This window comes from Pelodiscus sinensis, chromosome 6 (assembly GCF_052426305.1).
Source record: "Pelodiscus sinensis isolate ZL-2025 chromosome 6, ASM5242630v1, whole genome shotgun sequence".
Classification (NCBI taxonomy): Eukaryota; Metazoa; Chordata; order Testudines; family Trionychidae; genus Pelodiscus; species Pelodiscus sinensis.
This window is the reverse complement of record NC_143057.1, coordinates 10,056,776-10,077,255: the sequence shown is the minus strand read 5'-3', so window position 1 is coordinate 10,077,255 and position 20,480 is coordinate 10,056,776. Positions and strand designations below refer to the sequence as shown.

At 42.2% G+C, this 20,480-nt stretch overlaps 1 protein-coding gene across 3 annotated transcripts in view; it reads left to right on the top strand.

The window, feature by feature from the left end:
- Positions 1-437: 437 nt before the first annotated feature.
- Positions 438-20,480, top strand: part of KIAA1958 (KIAA1958 ortholog) — a 129,257-nt gene continuing 109,214 nt past the window's right edge. Inside the window, exons 1-2 of one of the 3 annotated variants that reach the window (XM_089779167.1) lie at positions 438-772; positions 14,893-15,026. The gene's annotated coding sequence lies outside the window, so the exon portion shown is untranslated. The remainder of the gene's footprint in view (positions 773-14,892; positions 15,027-20,480) is intronic. The other 2 variants (XM_089779166.1, XM_089779168.1) reach the window with 2 other exon arrangements.

Sequence of the window (20,480 nt, the reverse complement as noted above, 5' to 3'; positions counted from 1 at the left end):
TTGTGTTTATACACACATATTATATAGGCGCTTAGTGTGGGAGTCTATACATAGTGTTACACTATGCATAAGGTGTGTTACACACAGGATGCATATGTGTGTCTATAATCACACTATGAATACGTAGGCATGTATATCCACATTTAGAGTGTCTGTCTAGACACGCTCGGTTACCTATTACGCATACACGGGGATATATGTAGGGTTATGCAATATAATCTATAGTGCACAGAGATATAGCGCCTGTATGCCATATCTCATGCAGATTTCTAGCTAGCACCTCTCCGGATGATAAGCACCCAACAGCTGTAGATATACACAATATTATACTGCGATGGTTTTCCTTTCATCCCCCCACCCCCCACTCCCAGCTGAGGGCAGAGTCGGGCTGGCAGCAGTGGGGGGTGCAAGGCAAAGGCAGGGCAGGGCAGTGTGTGTGTGTGTGTGTGTGTGTTATTGCACACTTCCTGTGGTATATTTATGACCAGGGCTTCGATTTCCGGTAGCTGATACGAGCTCTCTCTCTCTCTGTCTCTGTCTCTCTCTCTCTGAGCCTTTAATATCAGCGGGCGGAGGCGGAGGGGAGCCTGGCACACACACAAAGTGGGGGGTGGAGGAGGAGGACAGAGGGAGAAGCCAGTGACCGGGGGATGGGAGACACCTTCCCCTCCCCACAGCCACCCCCTCACAATATCATCCTGCCACCCCGACTAATACAGGGAATAGACCACAGCCTCCCCCGCCCCGCATTCCTATGGACAGACACCTGCAGGTAGGTGACTGCTGGGGGGGGGGGGGGGGAGGCAGCATGGGTGTGTGGGGGGGTAAATGCTGCGTGCGTGGAGGGGGCACATACAGGGTCTCTCCCTCTTTGTGTGTGGGGGAGGAGGGTGCTTATGAAGTCTGTGTGGCTCTCCACTCACTGCCCCTCTCTTTGTGTAGGGGCAGTTAGGGAATGGTGTGTGTGTGTGGGGGGGGGTGATGGAGATCCGTGTGTGTCTCTGCGCTGAGTATCCCTTTTGTGCTGGAGGAGGAGCGGGGAGATAGGGTGGTTATTGCATGGTGGAGAGAGGTGTAGGTGAGGAGTTCCGTATAGAGGGAGAGTGCATTGGGGTAAGTGGAGGAGAGTCAGGAAAGCACCAGCCAAATGGATCAAATAAGTCACCACTAGGCAGTTTATTATCTATCAGTTTTCTTCTCTTTTTTTTTTTTGGAACAAAGTTTGTAGTGCATGACTGAGCCCACCTTTTTGTCCTATCCCCTAGTTCCTGTGCTGTCTCTGGCTGGTCGCGTGTTCTGTGCGCGCCAGGGGTTGGTTGTGTACAGTGTTTGTGTTGGGGAAGAATGGTTGCGTGGAGGGAGGTGTGTATGGTCAGGGTGGCCTGGCTCGTGGGAAGAAGGGACTTTGCGAGTAGGAGTGTGGAAAGGGGTGTGTGTGTGTGGGATGGGGAGGGTTGGTTGTGTGGAGAAGGGACGGTGTGTATTGGGGAGGACTGGTTGTGTGGAGAGGTGTGTGTGTTGGGGAGGGCTGGTTGTGTGGAGAGTTGTGTGTGTGTGTGTGTGTGTGCATGTTGGGGAGGGTTGGTTGTGTGGAGAGGTGTGTGTGTGTGTGTGTGTTGGGGAGGGCTGGTTGTGTGGAGAGGTGTGTGTGTGTGTGTGTGGTGGGGAGGGCTGATTGTGTGGAGAGTTGTGTGTGTGTGCGTGTTGGGGAGGGCTGGTTGTGTGAAGGTGTGTGTACGTGTGTTGGGGAGGGCTGGTTGTGTGAAGGTGTGTGTACGTGTATTGGGGAGGGCTGGTTGTGTGAAGGTGTGTGTGTGCGTGTTGGGGAGGGCTGGTTGTGTGGAGAGGTGTGTGTGTGTGTGTGTACGTGTGTTGAGGAGGGCTGGTTGTGTGGAGAGTTGTGTGTGTGTGTGTGCGTGTGTTGAGGAGGTCTGGTTGTGTGGAGAGGTGTGTGTGTGTGTACGTGTGTTGGGGAGGGCTGGTTGTGTGGAGAGTTGTGTGTGTGTGTGTACGTGTGTTGAGGAGGTCTGGTTGTGTGTGTGTGTGTGTGTGTGTACGTGTGTTAGGGAGGGCTGGTTGTGTGGAGAGGTGTGTGTGTGTGTGTGTGTGTACGTGTATTGAGGAGGGCTGGTTGTGTGGAGAGGTGTGTGTGTGTACGTGTGTTGAGGAGGTCTGGTTGTGTGGAGAGTTGTGTGTGTGTGTGTGTGTGTGTGTACGTGTGTTGAGGAGGGCTGGTTGTGTGGAGAGGTGTGTGTGTGTGTGTGTACGTGTGTTGAGGAGGGCTGGTTGTGTGGAGAGGTGTGTGTGTGTGTGTGTGTACGTGTGTTGAGGAGGGCTGGTTGTGTGGAGAGGTGTGTGTGTGTGTACGTGTGTTGGGGAGGGCTGGTTGTGTGGATAGGTGTGTGGAGAGGGGACAGACATTCTGTGTGAGACAAATTCATAGAGGGCAGGAGATGGGCTGCTTTCCCTTGTTACTTCTACTTCTTCCTGACCCAAAAAGCTGAGGAGCCAGCCGGCGATGTGTGTGTAATTACCCCTCCCCCCAGCTCTCCACTTCCCCAAGAAGTGGGGCAGACCCGGGGACGGACGCGGGGTCATTAGGCGCTGGGGCAGGGCGCAGCTTGCGCCAGGTTCTCCCTTCTATTTGGCTGCGCGCTCGCTGGCCGCGTTATTTATTGTTTCTAGCGGGGGAGGAGGGGTCCCTCTGGCTGCGAGGCTGCGCGCAGGGGCTGGTGTTGGGTGTCAGGCATGGAGGAAGAAATCCAGCCGCGGGGGGCTTGGCAGGCAGGACTCGGAGCGAGAGGCCAGGGAGCGGAGCTGCGCGGAGGTTATTTCGGATTCCACAGGAGGGCAGAGGGAGGTGGCTTTGCCTTTGAACAGCTTGGCTCTTCTTTATGGCTTTGTTTCTGACGCTCTCCCGTCGCAAACAAACAGTTCCGCACCCTCCCCCCATTTCTTCTAGGCTTTGGGGTGTAAAATCACCTCCCCCCGCAGCCCCACCTGACACCTCTTTAGCTCCGTGCTTTGTTGAAGCAAAAGTTTAGGGAAGTCTTATCTGTGCATCTTTAGAGAGAGGCGCTGAGGTAGCTGGGCAAAGTCTGGACATGTTTTTATTAGGGCAAATCCTAGTTTCTCTCTCGAAACGTAGTGCATTTAGGTAAACAGCGTGATGCTAATTCTGGTACCTTGAACACATGCAGAACCGACTGGAGGCTGAACTGGATTTAGCTGTTTTTCTTCTGACTGTTTTTCTTCTCCCTTGTAGTATAAGTTTGCGGCTCTGGTTGTGTGGACTGTGGACGACACAACCTTTACATAGCTTCTTTCTTCCACTGAATTAATTTTTCCCCTCTCCCTCGCTCGTCTTTTTCTGCTTTATATGTTAGGGTGTCTGAGCCTTTTGCGCCACTCATCTGAAGAAGTGGGTTGTGCCCAAGAAAACTCATGATATCATTTATATATTGTTAGTTTCTTAAGATTCTATAAGGTGCTACAGGACCACTGGTGGTTTTTTTGACAAGGAGCAGAAATCTTCTGTAATAAATGAATTTTTTTTGTAGTGAGTCTTGTATATCAAACGTTGGAAGCATCTCTCCTGAATGAGTGCAACCACGTTATTGCAGGAAATGCAAAAGACCCAATGATTAGTAATGACCAAGCAATAGAATCATTTAAAACCATAACCCATCTTGAACCTGGCTAGTCAGAAAGACAACTCAGGAGTGAAGGAGGAAGCAACAGTGTTGGAAAACAAGTAAGGAAGCAAAGGAAAATAAAGAAATATGTTGCAGTGGAAAGATATTGAGGCTTCTATGGTTTAATTTCAGCAGTTAAAATCAGGATCTTTTTCCATCAGAAGGAACTAGTATGTTATGTTAAAACTCACCTTCCTCACCTGTGGTGGTAATGGTTATAAATATCATTTGTACTCAGTTGGATATAAGTAATACTACATGAAAATTAATATTTCCTACAAAAATCAAGCTGAGTTCTTAGTGACAATTGGTAAAAATAAAAACCTCAATATAGGTTTGATTTCAATAGTAGAATATTTATCTCAGGATACTTGTTTCTTTCCTCTCTCCCTTCTTAGCAATATTATCTGCATTACTTGTGCTGTTGAGTTGGAACTGTGGATAGTCAGGTTTTGATTCTGTCTCATTAAGCTTAATTGGAGTTTTTCTGTGATTTGAAAGGGAGCAGGGGCAAGCCCTGAGTACACATGCTAATATAGACAAGAATGTGCAAAATTAATTACATCCCTCTGACATTCCTTGTGCTTAGCATTTTTTGTATTTTGTTTTGCTCTATGAGATTGAAAGTCAAAATATCCTGAAAATGTTGACTGAGGTGTAAGATCTTTCTTATCTTTTTAAAATAAAATCATGTAGAGCCTTCTTTTCCTTAATTTTATAGCTACTCTTAAGCCAAAAACACAACTAGCCTTATTTCCTCAGGCCTCTACAATGAGTCTGCCACTAATCTTGGATTAAAACCCAGGACTGCCTCCTTCTTATTTTTTTGGCTTTAAGCAAAATAGGTTTTTCAAGATTGAGCTAAAGTTTATCAGCTCTTTGAAGTGTTATAAAAGGTAAACTAACAAATTGAATTGGTTATTTACATATTTTACACTCTGCCAGCAGTAGAGATAAGACCTAACAAAGAGATATTGTGTAAACTAAGTATTAACAAAAAGTGTTTTCTGGATAATGGATTGTGCTGTTACGTGCAGTTTAAGGTTCTTCTGAGTTCTCAGCTAAACAGCATTACACAAATTTCTTTGTTTTCTGTTCAAAATAGCTGAATTTCTGCAGAGTAAACAAAATATTATTGAAAAACTGTCACACCTTTGTAACATCTTTAATAATTTTCATTTGGTTACTATTGATTTTTTTTATTGAGCAGATACATAGTTAACTTTCTCTCTTTCAATCTTCTCCTGTATGCTCTACAGTTAAAATTCTGCATGTTATTACTCTAGCTTCCGATGTTCATATGCTAAGAAGTTCTCTGAACCTGAGTTCTTAGGAGGATATACTGCATCTACGCTGTATATACCTCTTTGTAGAGTTGCAGAATAATGACTCACTGACTGCTTTTGCAGAGTGCTAAAATTCAGTTTACTTTGCAGGCCTTTCTTATTTGGCAGTTACCAAATGCACTTTTTATTAGAGTTTTTCTTAAATCTCATCTTGATGTTAGTTTAGTTGAATGTTTTAAATGAGTAGTGCAGCGACTAATTTTTACTAAATGAACAAAGAGTTGCAGTACTATGATTGTTTGGTATTTAAAATGCCCGCTAGCTTTATTATAGATAATGGACATTATTATAGATAATGGTCTGATGCTTTGAACACACAAGAGAAGCCAGAAAGATTTGAACAGTTTTGGCACTGATTTTCTTTTATCTCTTGGGTGAGCCACTCGGTTTTCCACATCTGTGAAATGGGGATAATACCCAATTCCCAAGAGTTTTGTGCGGATTAACTAGTGTTTGTACAGTATTTCAAAGAAATATATATGGAAATGAATCCTTTCTGGGATTGTTATGCATCTGATAATTCAAGGGCAACTAGCGGAGTACAAAGCTTTGTTTTCAAATGTTATCACTTACGTTTTTTGCAAAAGAAAGTAGAGGGAGGTGAACATGGAAGAAAAGGGAGCCAAAGTTATTTTAAATGAGCATGAATTTTAAACAGTATTATACACAGAACACATTTGTAATGAAATGTTTTTAAATAACAAAACTTTAGCTATTGTTTTATCTTAATGTGCTTTGTAGCCCAAAGCAACTGGAAAGAGTTCTGTCTTTTTTAAAAGACCCATGGAGAATGACTGCTTCATCTTAAATTATTTGACCTTGGTGCTGATTTGTTGATTTATGAACTTTATTTATCCACAAGACCGGAGAATTCTGTTGCAATACAGAAATTACAGTGTACCAGTGCTCTAGTTCGTTTCCTAGGTAACAAATATACTGCACAGATTCCATAATGAGGCCCTGGGTTGGCTAGTTATTGTGTGTACATTTTCTTGTTAGTAAATCTGACTCCTAAAATGAATAAAGTCTGTTTATATGACTGTTCCAAACACAAACCATCGAAAGCAAAATGGAAATCTTCTACATTGTGGGACGTGATCACATTCTATCTAAAGTAACATAGATACTAAAGGAAAGTTTCAATATAAATGAACGTTACTCAGTTACACACTGGTCCTATTTGAAAAGTCTTCGGTGAAAAGAATAAATCTAAAAACTGTACTGCATTTTGCTCAAGCTTGTGTACCTCTTTCAAGACTGATGTTACATTTGCAAGGCAGCATGTTATTTTGCATGTTCACTATGTTGCTCTCATTTGCAATAGTCATTGGCCCCTCATTTCCCAATCTCCCAGTTATCAAAATTCCATGCTGTTTGCATTGCTGAACAGTTCCTTCCTTGATCCAGTCCCCTGTTCTGTTACTTTTCTCTCTGTCTGTTCTCTGGCATCCTTCCAGACGTGTGTAGGAATTTGAAGGATTTGGCCCAACAATATTTTAGATTTAATTCTGTGATCTTTCCCAATCAGAAATATTCACTCACTGCTTTTTCTTTCTTATGATGTGGTCTGAAGATGTATTATCTTAAAAATCACAGTTTGATTTTTTTTTTTAACCTCATGTTATAAATAGCCCCTAAAATAACTGAAACACATTGGGGCAGAAGGGACACAGTCTCTCTGTCTCTGCTATCCTCCTCCCCTCAAGTTTATTTACTTCCTACATTTGACAGCAACTTTTTTATGTGTTTGCATTCAGTTCCATCATTTTCCTTGCAGAATTAGTATATCAGCCAGTTTCCCTTGATGTCTGTGAGGAGACTTTCATGCAGCAACAGGTCAGAGAAAAACATTTTAAAAAATAGGAGCAATTGACTGTAAATCCACAAAAATGGGCAAGTGCAGTACCTGAAAACTGATTTAAAACTCATCTTTTAAAACTGGCTATATTTCAAGTTGATGATGGCCTCTTGGGTGAAAAAAACTGTATGTCATAAAGCAAGCCTAAATTATTTTCTAGTTTTCCACTTTTTAGGTCCAACTTTACGGTAACTTCTTAGCTGTTGGGACAACTGAAATCTATCACAAACCCACCTTTTTTTGTGGTGACTTGATTCAAAATCTGTGGAATTTCTGCAGTAATTTTGATTTTTTAAAAAATGTTTATGTAGCTATGTTTTTATATTGCAATGCCAAGGAGAAGTTGAGTCAGTTAGAAAATATTTATTAGTCAGTTAAACTGAAATGCTTTTTCTGTTGCTGTACAGCCCCTCTCCACAGGAGCAGTTTTGAATTAGAACTGATGTGATTAACTGAACATTTCCAATGTTGGATTAAAATGTTAGGACAATTAAAAAGAGAAAGTAATAACTTTGATCATGTAACAAATTAAACATCTAAAAATGAAAATAGTAAGAAATTATTTCAATTTGTAGATCCATAATGATTTACACGTTTATCTTAAACATGGTCTCATTTTAAAGCACTGATGTCAGATGGCTTTGGGCGTGTGGGCATGGAACAATCAGCAGTAATTTTTAAAAAGACCATGATTTCAGGTTTTGTAAATTTAACCATAGATTTAGGATGTCATTTGTTAAAAGATCTGCACATGGTGAAATTCATAGGCTGCCACAACTGACAGCTATTCCAACTTGGCTAAGAATTGTATTTATTGCTGTTAGGCTACACACGTAATAAGGATATTTCAGGACAATCTTCTAGCTTTTGCCTCTTCTACCTTATGCCTTGTTTTTCAGGCCTTGATTCTGCTAAGACGTATGCACATGCTTAACTTTATGAACATGAGTAAGTCTGATAATTTCAGTGTGTCTTTTCACATGTGTGAAATTAATTGTGAGTGTTAATCTTTGCAAGATTAGGGACTTAGATTGTAAACTCTTTTGAGAAACGCTTGTCATTTATTATCTGTAGGAGTGTGTATATTTATTGAGTCCATCTTGGTTGATGCCTCCAGAAACTACTATAAAAACAAATATGATCAAGAAATAGTTATTGGATTTTTAAAAAAAATATTATAAAGCTTTGATTTATGATACAGAAGGATAACGTTTTGTCACAGATGTCATGGAAGTCCGTGACTTTCAGAGACATCTGTGACCTTTATTATAGCTTCAGCCCTGAGGCTGGGGCACTGGGGATGGAGCTCTGAGCTGCTATAGCGGCCCTAGTGCTGTCATTTTCCCCTCCCAATAATGTCAGTCCCCTTTCATTTTTAGTAAAAGTCACAGATAGATCAGGGTTTCTGTGAATTCTTGTTTGTTGCCCACAACATGTCCATCACTTACTAAAATAACTGACAAAATCTTAACTTGAATGATGTACTTTGCTGGATCTAAACATCCTCGTGCAGTGTCTGAAACCCAAATACGTGTATCTTGGTCTCTTGCTCGTGCATGAGAAGCAGCCATGGAAACTGACAAGATACACAGTGAAAAAGCCAAACTGATTAGTCTATTTTGTCCAAACTGAATCAAATAAACCAAGTAGTCCAACCGCACAAATTGTGAAAATTCAATAGTTATGTAAAATTCTCCTACATGAATCATCTTAGGAGTTGTATTTAGTGGGTAGAGCAGACTCTTGACATTGTTAGCTAAATTCGTATAAGTGATTCTGCTGCCGACTTGCAGAAGACGCTTAGTGCATATCCTCTGTGCAAAGTAAACTCTAGTTACCCACATGCCAGTTGTGCCTCTCAAATTAGCCTAGCTCATGTGAGAGAGGCTCCAGTGCAAAACAACACTTAAGTTGCTGCATCTACACTTGCATTGTATGCATCCATGTGGCACTAAGGGCACATCTACATTTTGAATTCAGGTGCCAGATGGAGGAGACACAACTGGGTGAGCTCAGACCAAGCTAGCACACTAAACATAGATGAGTACCCGTGATAGTGCGGGTGGGGGGAAGGGCCCATGTATGCACCTAGGGGCTTGGAAGGAGTCCTCTTTGGAAAAGTTAGCTCCTCCTCCTGCTCGTGCCATTGTGGCTACGCCTCTATTTTTTTTATTGCAGTAGCTCAATCAAAATTAGCACAGGTATGTCTCCGCAAGCTGGAAATTATAGTTCGAGCTCAAAGTGTTGGTGTCCCCAAAGACTTCTGGGGTGCTCTGAATTTTTCCTTTTTGGGTACATGGAGGCTGCGTCTAGACTGGCAAGTTTTTCCTGCTTTTGCGGAAAAACTTGCCAGCTGTCTACACTGGCCGCTTGAATTTCCGCAAGAATACTGATGATCTCATGTAAGATTGTCAGTGTTCTTGCGGAAATGCTATGCTGCTCCCGTTCAGGCAAAAGCCCTCTTGCGTAAATGCTTTTGCGCAAGAGGGCCAGAGTAGACAACGCAGTATTTTTTGCGCAAAAAAGCCCCGATCGTGAAAATGGCGATCGGGGCTTTCTTGCGCAAAACCGCGTCTGGATTGGCAAAAAGTGGTTTTGTGGAAAAGCGTCCGTGCCAATCTACATGCTCTTTTCCGCAAATGCTTTTAACGGAAAAACTTTTCCGTTAAAAGCATTTGCGGAAAATCATGCCAGTCTAGACGTAGCCGTAGGGAATTGTGGGAAAGCACTGGAAGACTAGCAGCACTTGAGTAGAGCTAGCCTGTGTCCACACTACAGAATTGCTAACTGCTTATGAGCTGTTCCAACTCCAGTTTAAGCCTGTAGGTCTGGACTCTCGAGAAAATTAATACACAAATAACAATAAGGATAATAAGTAAATGAATTTCACAGTCTGTTCAAAAGTGACTTCTGGCCCAGATTTGGCTGCAGTTCATCTTTTGACTGCCCCACTATATATTGTGACAGGTCAGCCAACTTGAATTAAAAGCAAAGATCTTTTGCATAGGCCAGGACTCAAATTAAACGCACACTAGTTAAAACTTTGCAGTGATGACAAGCCCCAACTATCTTACCCTGATTTCTCCTAGCTGTAAAACAGAATGGTCTTTGTCTTCTAATCAGGGATATTGTGAGGCTTAATCCATTAATGTCTCTAAAGTATTTGGAGTTCTGTGGAAAAGCAGTCCTATAGAAGTGCAGAAGAAATTAATTTTTATAATGTAACTACGATTAAGTGGATAATAAATGGAAATAGAGGTGCAGGACTAGGAAGCCAAAAGTGGCTGTAAAAGGTATGGGAAAGCACATTATTGTGCTGAAAATTATTTATACTCCTGTTCTTTAAATCCTTTGCTCTTGCAGCAAAAATATAAATGGCATGTCTGCATGTGTTTTCTCTGCCTGCTCCCTAATTGGTGGCCTATGTTGTTTTCTCTTGGATGTGTCTTCAGCTTTATCTCTCTGTTATGCCGCTGATACCAGTCCCTTTCCAAATATCGTCTCTAGGGGCCTGACTCAGGAAAGTATGTAAACAGTGCTTCAGTGCATCCCTGCTCAGAACAAGACTTGAGTACCTGTTTAAAACCAAGCACTTGTGCAACGTTAAATGTTCTGAAGTGAATGTCTATGGGATTTGAGGATGTGCTTAAGTGCTCTTCTCAATAGGGAGCTTTAGATGAAATTCTCATAAGGTGGGTGCATAAGTGGTTGAAAGGCCGTACTTTAAAAGGGAGTTATCAGTAGTTTGCTGCCCAGCTAAGAGGACATGTCCAGTTGGGTGTCTCAAGGTTCTGTCCTGGGTCCCGTACTAATCAATATTTTCATTAATGACTTGGATAATGGCATAGAGAGTATATTTATACAATCTGCAGGGGACCCATAGGACAGTTTGGGGTGGCTGCCTCAGGCCCAGCGCTTTGGGGATTCCCCACAGTGACTGCCTCAGCCATCCTATGGACAGGACCTGGGAGATTATCATAGAAGCAGAGAATCCTAGGGCTGGAAGAGACCTCAGGAGTCATCGAGTCCAGCCCCCTGCCCAAAGCAGGACCAATCGCAACTAAATCATCCCAGCCAGGGCTTTGTCAAGCCGAGACTTAAACGCCTCTAGGGATGGAGATTCCACCACCTCCCTAGGTAACCCACTAGAGTGCTTCCCCACCCTCCTAGTGAAATAGTTTTTCCTAATATCCAACCTAGACCTCCCCCACTGTAACTTGAAACCATTGCTCCTTGTTCTGCCATCCATCACTACTGAGAACAGCCTCTCTCCATCCTCTTTGGAGCCTCCTTTCAGGAAGTTGAAGGCTTCTATCAAATCCCCCCTCACTCTTCTCTTCTGCAGCCTAAACAAGCCCAAATCCTTCAGTCTCTCCTCATAGGTCATGTGCTCCAGCTCCCTAATAATTTTGGTCACCCTCTGTTGGACCCTTTCCAATGCATCCACATCCTTTCTATAGTGGGGGGCCCAGAACTGGACACAATACTCCAGATGTGGCCTCACCAGAGCCGAATAAAGGGGAATAATCACTTCTCTGGATCTGATGGCAATGCTCCTCCTAATGCACCATAATATGCCATTAGCCCTTTTGGCTACAGGGGCACACTTTTGACTCATATCCAGCTTCTCATCCCCTGTAACCCCCAGGTCTTTTTCTGCCGAACTACCACTTAGCCAGTAGGTTCCCAGACTGTAACAATGCTTGGGATTCTACACTTGTCCTTACTGAACTTCATCAGATTTCTTTTGGCCCAATTCTCTAATCTATCTAGGTCAATCTGGATCCTATCCTTTCCCTCCAGCATATCTACCTCTCCCCCTAGTTTAGTGTCATCTGCAAACTTGCTGGGGAGATGGGGGGGGGGGGGAAGAGGGGTATCATGCAGCCAGGTAGCATGCAACAAGCCAGGCTGTGAATCTACAGCACACCAGCTTGCTGCAAACCCAGGCCTGACCTACACTTGAAATGTAGGTCTCCCTAGACATGTTGATTGGGGATGGAAAAGTTCATGTCCCTGAGAGGCATTGTTACAATGACCTGTGCTGTGGTGCTATGTTTTGTACCTGAGTCCCTCTGAGGAAGACTTAGGAAGTTTGATAACAACAGAGGTAAGGTTAATTCACCTCTTCACAGTGCACACATTCATCCTTTCCTTTTCTTCACTTCCCTTTCCTTCCCTGCTGTATGCTGGGAATTGTAGTTCCTGGACTCAGAGCTACAGAAATGCTGCAGGAACAAACTTAGCTACTTCAGTTTGGCTGTGTCTAGACTGCATCCCTTTTCCATAAAAGGGAAATAAGGAATAAGGGATCTTTCGGAAAAGGCTTTATTTTCCAAAAGATCCGCGTCTAGACTGGTGCTTTTTTCCGGCAAAGCTCCGAGCCGGAAAAAAAGCGGCAGCCATTTTTATGCAAATGAAGCGTGGGGGATTTAAATCCCCGCTTCATTTGCAATTGCGATGTGTCTAATTTGCATCCCTTTTACGGAAAAGGGATGCAGTCTAGACACAGCCTTTGTGTTTGTATCTGCATCCAGCTAGATATAACATACCTTTCCCCTTTTGAATAACCATAGTAATACTTGAAACAGTCACTTCCAAATCTTCACTTCAGTCTGGTAACAAAGTCTTTCAGTCTTTTAAGGAGTCTCCTTTGTCTGACACTTCTCCTAATACTTGAAGAGGCAGGCACAAGTTTAGGCAGTGAAGCAATTCTTGCTGCTATAGATTATCTATCATTACTATCAGGGTTATTGCTCTCTGCCCCAAAATGGAAATCAGCATTCTCTTTTTTAGCTGCTGACTCATGAGCTATGGATAATTCTGAAATGCTCCATTTCTTTCCATCTATTAATACAGCAGAATCTCCTCTGTTTGTCTAAAGATGCTATGAGTCAAAAGAAGATGTTCAAGAAGATGTTCATGTTCTATGCAGATGACAGAAATCAATCTCTGATTTGAAATGCATGAGGCTTAGTTCCCAGATTATAATCTACATCCTGTTTGTATTTCATTGGTTTGTTCTTAACACATTCATGAATACTTTCATTGGAAAGTTTGTTGAAAAAAAGGATGTGTAAGCCCTTGACAAGATAGTAATTTGTATATTGGCTTTGGGTCTTCTAAACAGTTTAAAAGGTGATACTCAACAACAAGAGTGTAGAGTGGTCCTATAAGTAACAGTGTTTTGCGTAAAGCTTTCTATGGTTTCACTTGTCTTTTCATTCTCTTAACTAAACTATTGGCTCTCAGATGGTATAAAGAAACTGTTTTTGCTCAGTACCATTGCTATTGAGGTAGTGTTGCTTTTCGGTAGAGGTCAGTTCATTCCATTGCTGATTACCAGTTCCTTGGGGAATCCTTCTTGAGTGAAGACCAATGATAGGAACTCTATCATTTGGTGATAACCTTTCCAGTCAATGAAACTTCCTATTACTACTGTGGCAAGCCTTTGTGTAACAGACTGATCTTCACACGATACCATTATATCGAGAACCATTTTCTTTCATGGATAGTTAGGATAGTCAACTGGTGTGAGAGGCGATGCTGAAAGTTTTCTGTGGTTTATACCTACTTGCACAAGCCATGCAATTCTTGATTATTTTCTCAACCTGCTTGTTCATCCCTGGTTATTAGAAGTCTTGTCACAGTAGACTTTTGGTTAGTGTTCTCCTTGGGTGTCCTTCATGTGCCGGGTGCATCAGTCATTCTCTAGTGTAAACACAACAAGATGACCAGTTCTCAACCTGCATTCTTATGCAAAGAATAGTACTTGTGATACATGTGTATATGGTTGCAAGTGTTCAGGTGTCCTCCTCTTATGAAGCCATCCACTGACTATAGAAGTCTTTAGATCTTGAAGCACCTTGTCTTCTCTCATGGCTGTTGCGCACTCTGATTCTGTGATCACTCCATGAGTTACATCAGAGATTTGTACAAAGATAATCTCTTGATCATTCACATAATCATTCACAATTACAGCCTTATGATAAGGTAAGACAGACAGTCTTCATTGGTGTCCTTGGTACCTGCAAGCTACCATCTGGAAATCAAAGTTTATGACTTTGATGGCCTTGTTGGCAATTCTTAGTGTTGCTCATTGAGGTCATCATGTGGTGAAGAAAGCTGAAAGAGGTCTGTTATCAGATCTGAAGATAAATCTCCTATCCTACAGGTAGCTTCTAAATATTCTTATTGCCCAGAAACATGCCGGAGCTTCTCAATGAGCGAGTAAGAGTTTTTGGGATCAGTCAGGGCTCTGGAGACAAAAGCAGTAGAGATCTTTGTCCATTTTTTAGGTGAATCAAGACAGCACCAAAACCTTATTCATATGCAAAGAGTTGTCACAACGGATGCGTCTCAGAATGAAAAGGGCTAAGATCTGGGTTGGTGAAAATTGTGTGTTGTATCTCATTGAAGCTGTTCCCTTGAGCACTTCATCTCATTCAAACCTCACATCTGTTTTTTTAGACGATGACTCAAAAGAACTATTTTTGTAGTAAATTGCTGTAAAAACTTTTAGTAGTATTAATATGGTCCCAGAAAGAATTGAAGTGTGTTCTTGTTGTCAGGCTTTGATGAATTGTGAATGGCTTTCACTAGGTCCTCTTTTGGTTGCATGCCATCCTGAGAGACTGTGTCCCCAAAATATGTCAGATGGTACAGAATTACTGTTTCTTGTTAGCAAGTCCATGTGGTCAAAGTTTTTCCAGACCCTATTTTAGGATGACATCATGTTTGGATACATCTTTGCCATGCACTAGAATGACAAAGTGGGTGAGGTAATATCTTTTATTGGATTATCTTTTCTTTTATTGGGCTGAGGAAGAGCTGTGTGTAGCTTGAAAGCTTGCCTCTTGCACCAACAGAAGTTGGTGTAATAAAAAGATATCACCTCTACCTTGCATAATATCCTAGGAATAACAGATCTACAACAACACTGCATATACATTAGAATGTCATCTTGAAAGTAACACCCCTTGTCTCTCCAAAGATCCCATGTACCATTCTTTGGAATATGGATGCTGCAGAGACTAATCCAAATGGCATCCACTTCAGTCGGAACAAACCACCTGGAGTGATGAAAGCTGTGTACTTGCGAGCTTCTTCCATTAAGGGGGTCTGGAGGTAAGCCGTGGATAAATCAAGGGTTATAAATATGCCTGCTTCCTTCAAGGTGAGCAGTATTTTGTCGGTGTTGGGTAGAGGATGATAATCTTCAAAGTGTTGGAGTTTAGTGCTCTCAAGTCCACACACATGTAGATAGCGCTATTTGTATTCCTGGCAACAATGACAAGAGAAACCCATTCTGATGAGTCACCTGGTTCAATGAAATCTGCTTAGCAAAATTTCAGAGTCTCCTCATTGAGTGATTATCTCAGTGCAGTTGGTTATGTTTTGCACTTTATGCTATATAGGCACCACTTTGTTTTTTAGCTGGATCTTGTGCTCTGAACTTTTTTGCAATCGCTGTGGTATTGGTTACAGCCTATCCTCAGTTTGCAGAACAGGTTCTGTACTATTCCGATCTAATATCATTGGAGGATCCCTTTGATCTCCTAAAATAGAAACTGCCTTTTGGACTACATAGGTGTAAGCAGAGCCAGAATCCACTAAAGTCCTCCTCACAGGGCCATTGACTCAGACTTGGTTGGTGTAGTGACCTTGTCTCACATTCAGAACAGCATCAGGATTCAGTTCACCATCATCCTCATCTGCGAGAACTCCAGATGCAGCACTTCTGGCCGACTTGCAGACTTTTTTGTAGCAGTTCTTGCATGCTGATTTCTTGGCTGTCCATCCTTGAAAGTTTGCCTGTCTCCATGCTGCACCTATAGCTTTGGTAGCAATGTGGTATGAAGGAGATAACATGGATGTAGATTTTTGAACACTTGAAGGTTGCAGTCTTGTACTGGATGGCATTAACCTTGGTAGGCTGGAAGACATCTGGTTTTTATGGAAAATGACATAACAGTGGATGGCATCAGATGGTTTCTCCAAGGTCAGGTCTTTTATCATAAGGAGTCGTTCACAAATCTGGAAACTGGTCATCCTCATGACAATTTGATTTCTGATAACTTCATCTTGGAAACTGGCAAGTTCACAGATTGTAAATATAGCTTTACATAACTGTTATTCATGCTTAAATTCGACACTTTACACTTAAGTTTGAATAAAGATGCTAATTATCTTACCCATTACAAAGATAGCTTCCCCAATTATCACCTCTAATATCATTAGCTCACAGACATTTACCTGCCCCCCCACATCCCCCTTCTGTTCTGAAATTTGATTTGTCCTTTTCATATGTGTTCATTTTTTTAAATTGTATCCTTTGGTATATATGGTTGTGACAATTTACTTCCACTATTTGATCTGAGGAAGTGGGTTTGGCCCACGAAAGCTCATCACCTATTAAACCATCTTGTTAGTCTTTAAAGTGCTACATAGTCCTGTTTTTTGTTATAGCTTTACATAGTGGCTGACGGGTTGGTGAGGAATCAGTGCATGGGAACAGACCATGACATGTTCGGCAACAGCACTTAATAGAGAATAAAAATGGCCACCTGGACACAGAGAGCAGCCCCCATACTGGATCTTGCCATATCTTGTGCCAAGTCAGTAACAGAAGTGGAAGCTTGAAGATGCGCAGCCCTTCAGAGCCCAGGCAATGAAATAATAAGCCTTTCCAAGTGTCTAGAGTGGAAGTAGAAGGTTCTTTACCAAGTGTACAATTGCTAGCAGAAAAAACTTCTGTTATTCCTATGGGAGTGGAGGATCTCCTGGAGTTGGCACGAAGTACAGAGGAGGCCAAACTTAGGCATGGTTGTAGATATGGAAGCAAGTTGGGGTACTCAGAACTGCAGAAGAATGTGTTGGCTGAGAAAAGGGAGCCCTATGAAAAAACAGGCCTTTTTTACTTGAGACCCTTTAAATTTCTCTTCTCAGCAAGCAGTATTTGCAGAGAGCAGCAGCATCTTTAGGCTTGTGGAGTTTTTTTGGGAGCAGCAACAGGAGATGACAGCAACAGGAGTCACGAGGCTCTACCTTACATTAAATTACATCACATTTCTGTTCCTCCGTGGTTCTTTTATGCTTGTTGTCAACTTGCTCTATACCTTGAGCACCTTTTGAGGAAAAATTGGTAAGCAAATAGCAAAGACAGATTATTCTCCTCTCTCTCTTTCACAGAGCGCACATTCTTCCTTCTCTTCTCTTTCTTTTCTCTTCTCTTTCCTCAATACATCCTGGGAATTGTAGTTCTTAGACTCAACGCTACTGGAACCACTTAAGAACAAACTTATGAACACAAGCTGGGGTCACTGTCTGCACCTTGCTAGGTATAATACACTGGGAAGTTGCTAGGCTGGTCTACACTGGGAAGTTACATCGCTATAGTTACAGCTCTGGGATGTGAAAAACCCTTACCAGTGAGACATTGTTCAGCCAATCTAACCCCTGGTGTAGGTATCATTGAGCAACAGAAGAATTCTTCTGTCAACCTTAGTTACCACTTGTTTGGGAGGCAAATAACCTACACCAATAGGCAAATGCCTCCCTTTGGCATTGGTAGTATCTGCTCAAGCAGTAACGCTGCAGCGGTGCTATTTGTAATGGTTTCAGTGCGGACACACTCTGGGTAGCTGGATGAATTCTTCTGTCATCCTAGCTACTTCCTTTTGAGGGAGTGAATTTACTTCTGTCCTGGAAAAACCTCTTCCATCACCAGGTCATCTGCAGTGCCACTGTAGTGCTTGTAGTACAGACAGACCCTCACTTTCCACAGAAATACCATTACAGCATGATGCAAGTCTCAGAGTGCAGCAGGCTAGCTTTCTTGCTATGCACTATCTCAGTGTGTAGACAAGCCTTCAGTATCAATTTAACTTAATACAGGCTTTGGTGATACATTCAACTCTAAGATTTACACACACACATTCAAACACCCTGGAACCTCATTTAATAGTATAACAATATTACTATTTTTTTATTCTACCAGATTGTCCCTCTTCTCCCCCTTCCCATCCACACAATTTGCCTTCATGGAGTAACATTCCTAAGAATGTTACTAATGGTATGTTTTCTGATTTTACTGCCTTTGAAATTGATACTATATATTTGATAAACAACATAGACATCCCCAAAATGTATCCCACACCATCTACCAATTCAACAAGCAAAGAGGGTGGTTCAAGTTTTGTTGAATGGGCCATGTAAATCTATTTGGATGATAATGACAGACTAAAGATTATCTGGATATGGGGAATAGGTTTGATACCTTAGTTGTATGAATATTGACATCCCTGATTTCCAATGTAAAAGTACTTCTGAAATTTATTTTTTTTATGTACTTCTTTTTTCCCTCCCATCCCTACCCCGTAAATCAGTTTCACTGACTTGGTTATCTGTAAATGGCTCAAACCTACAATGTGCTGAGTATGCTGGCCCCAATCCAGCAAAGCACTTAAAGGCCTACTTAACTGTAAGTATGCGAGTAGTCCTGCTGGAGTCTATGTGGTAGAACTGGTCAAACAATATTAGTGAATATGTCATCAGGGAATTATTTTTCCTGTCAATTCCCAAGTTATTTTGTGAATATATACACTTTTTTCATTCTATTAGCTCCAGTGTGTAGTTAATATGTTCTGAAATGTGGAGCACTCTGATTGCACTCTGGAGGAGGAAGTCAGGCCTTGGTAGTGAAGCTGTCACAAAAAACTATCTGGCACACAAAAAATAGAGTTTACAGCTCTTTTGGAATGACAGAATATTCATTATATTGAGCCTTGCATTTGAGTTATATTTTGAAGCTGCTATGCATGATAGTAGAGCACTGTTGGAATACAGAAACGGACAGCTTTGTGTGGAAAACAGTTATTCAACGGGGCATTAATTTACAAGAAACATTCCACACTTTAATTGAACATTTCTAAATACACTGCATCTGCTTTAATAGACTGCTATGACTGTATGCATATGTACAATCTCATAAAGATAGCTAAAAATTGCTTCAGTATAGCTGGAAACCAAGGAGAAATAGCAGCTTAGGGCCATATAGCAAAGATATGCATTATTAAACACTGGAAATTTGTTTTTTTGTGTGTTAACATCCAATACTTTCCTGTTGGGTAGTTAACCCCATAAAGCTAAGTGACTTGGTTTTTCACTCAGATGCTGAAAACTATCTCTGTCATGCATACTGTCCTAGCTACTAATTAAATTGTGCTGGTTTGTTAGATTAGCTCTTGATTTTTACAAGCTATTTAATTCATGAAAAAGTATTTAAGTAGGGTAGTATTATGAGGATTAAAATGAGGGAAATAAAAAGCAGGTATGTCTTCTGATAGTTTGCTGAAGTTTTTTTTTTATTACAAATTCTACCAGCAAATTCTTGCTTTCTGTTGATTTAAAGTGTAAAATGTTTTATAAGGACATGGAACTTGTCCTACCGGATAAGCCAATTTATCAGATGCCCTGCCTGAAGCAGAAGCCAACACTTCATGCTTCAGTGGATGCTTTTCCCCTCACTTCAGTAATTTGCTTATGGTCAAAGCCTGATGCTAGTTCCCTCCCCATGTGTCTGAACTGGGCAGACAGGGGGAGCAAACTTATTATTGAAGTTTGTGGAGGTTTGGCTGTGGATTTTATGATATTTATATTAATTATTGTTATTGTCGTAGCTTTTTCTGCATGAAAAAGTTGCAAAGGGGAATAAAACATTCAGACAAGAAAAATCTACTTGTGCCATTGTTCTTAATGTGCTACTCTCTTGTTCTTGTGTTGTGGGGCAAAGAGAGGAGCAGAGCCGATATATTTTCACTGTCTTATGTAACACATCAACTACTTTAGTCAAGTCTTCTCTAAATGTCCTCCTATCCAGGCTAAATAGCCTTAGGGTTTTGCCATTCCTCTGACCATTCCTGCTCTTCGGGTCTTTTTAGTTTCCCCAGTATCTCTTTCAAGGCAAGTATTGTGGTGATGTGTGGTTCCTCCCCCTCCTCCCAAGTAAAACTTTCCATTCACATGATGCGAGATGCACTTTGGTTCAATTTAATATTACTGTAATCCCTGTCTCTTTTTATTATCAGCTGATATGAACTGTGTGGACGGCTTCACTGAGCCTACCTAAGCTAGCCCCCCAGACTTCTTTTCTCTAGACGATCCTGCATAGTGAGTTGGCCAGCCATGAGCAGTGGGTGAAGGCCCAGCTGGGGAAGGCAAGCTGCAGCCCCTCCCCTTCCACCCGAGACCCCACCCCTCCACCCATCCTTTCAGCAACCTCCTTCCCCTCACCCCGGCTGTGAAGCCAACCCCTGTCCAACCCCAGCCCTGAAGCCCAATCCTTTCTAGCCAGCCAGAGGGTTGGGCTGCCCCGCTATGGCCCCAGCCCTCCTGGGCAGCTGGGAAGCAGAGGCAGTTTTGGGAAGGCAATGCCTTCCCTTGCCTACATTGCCTACCACCCATGTCGCCAACTCCTTCAAGTCACTAATGCACATGGATCCAATCCTGTGGTGTGAGTATGGAGGGGAGCCAACTGCTAGAGCATCACGTGCCTCTTGTGTGGAAAGAGGGGTCGCCTGT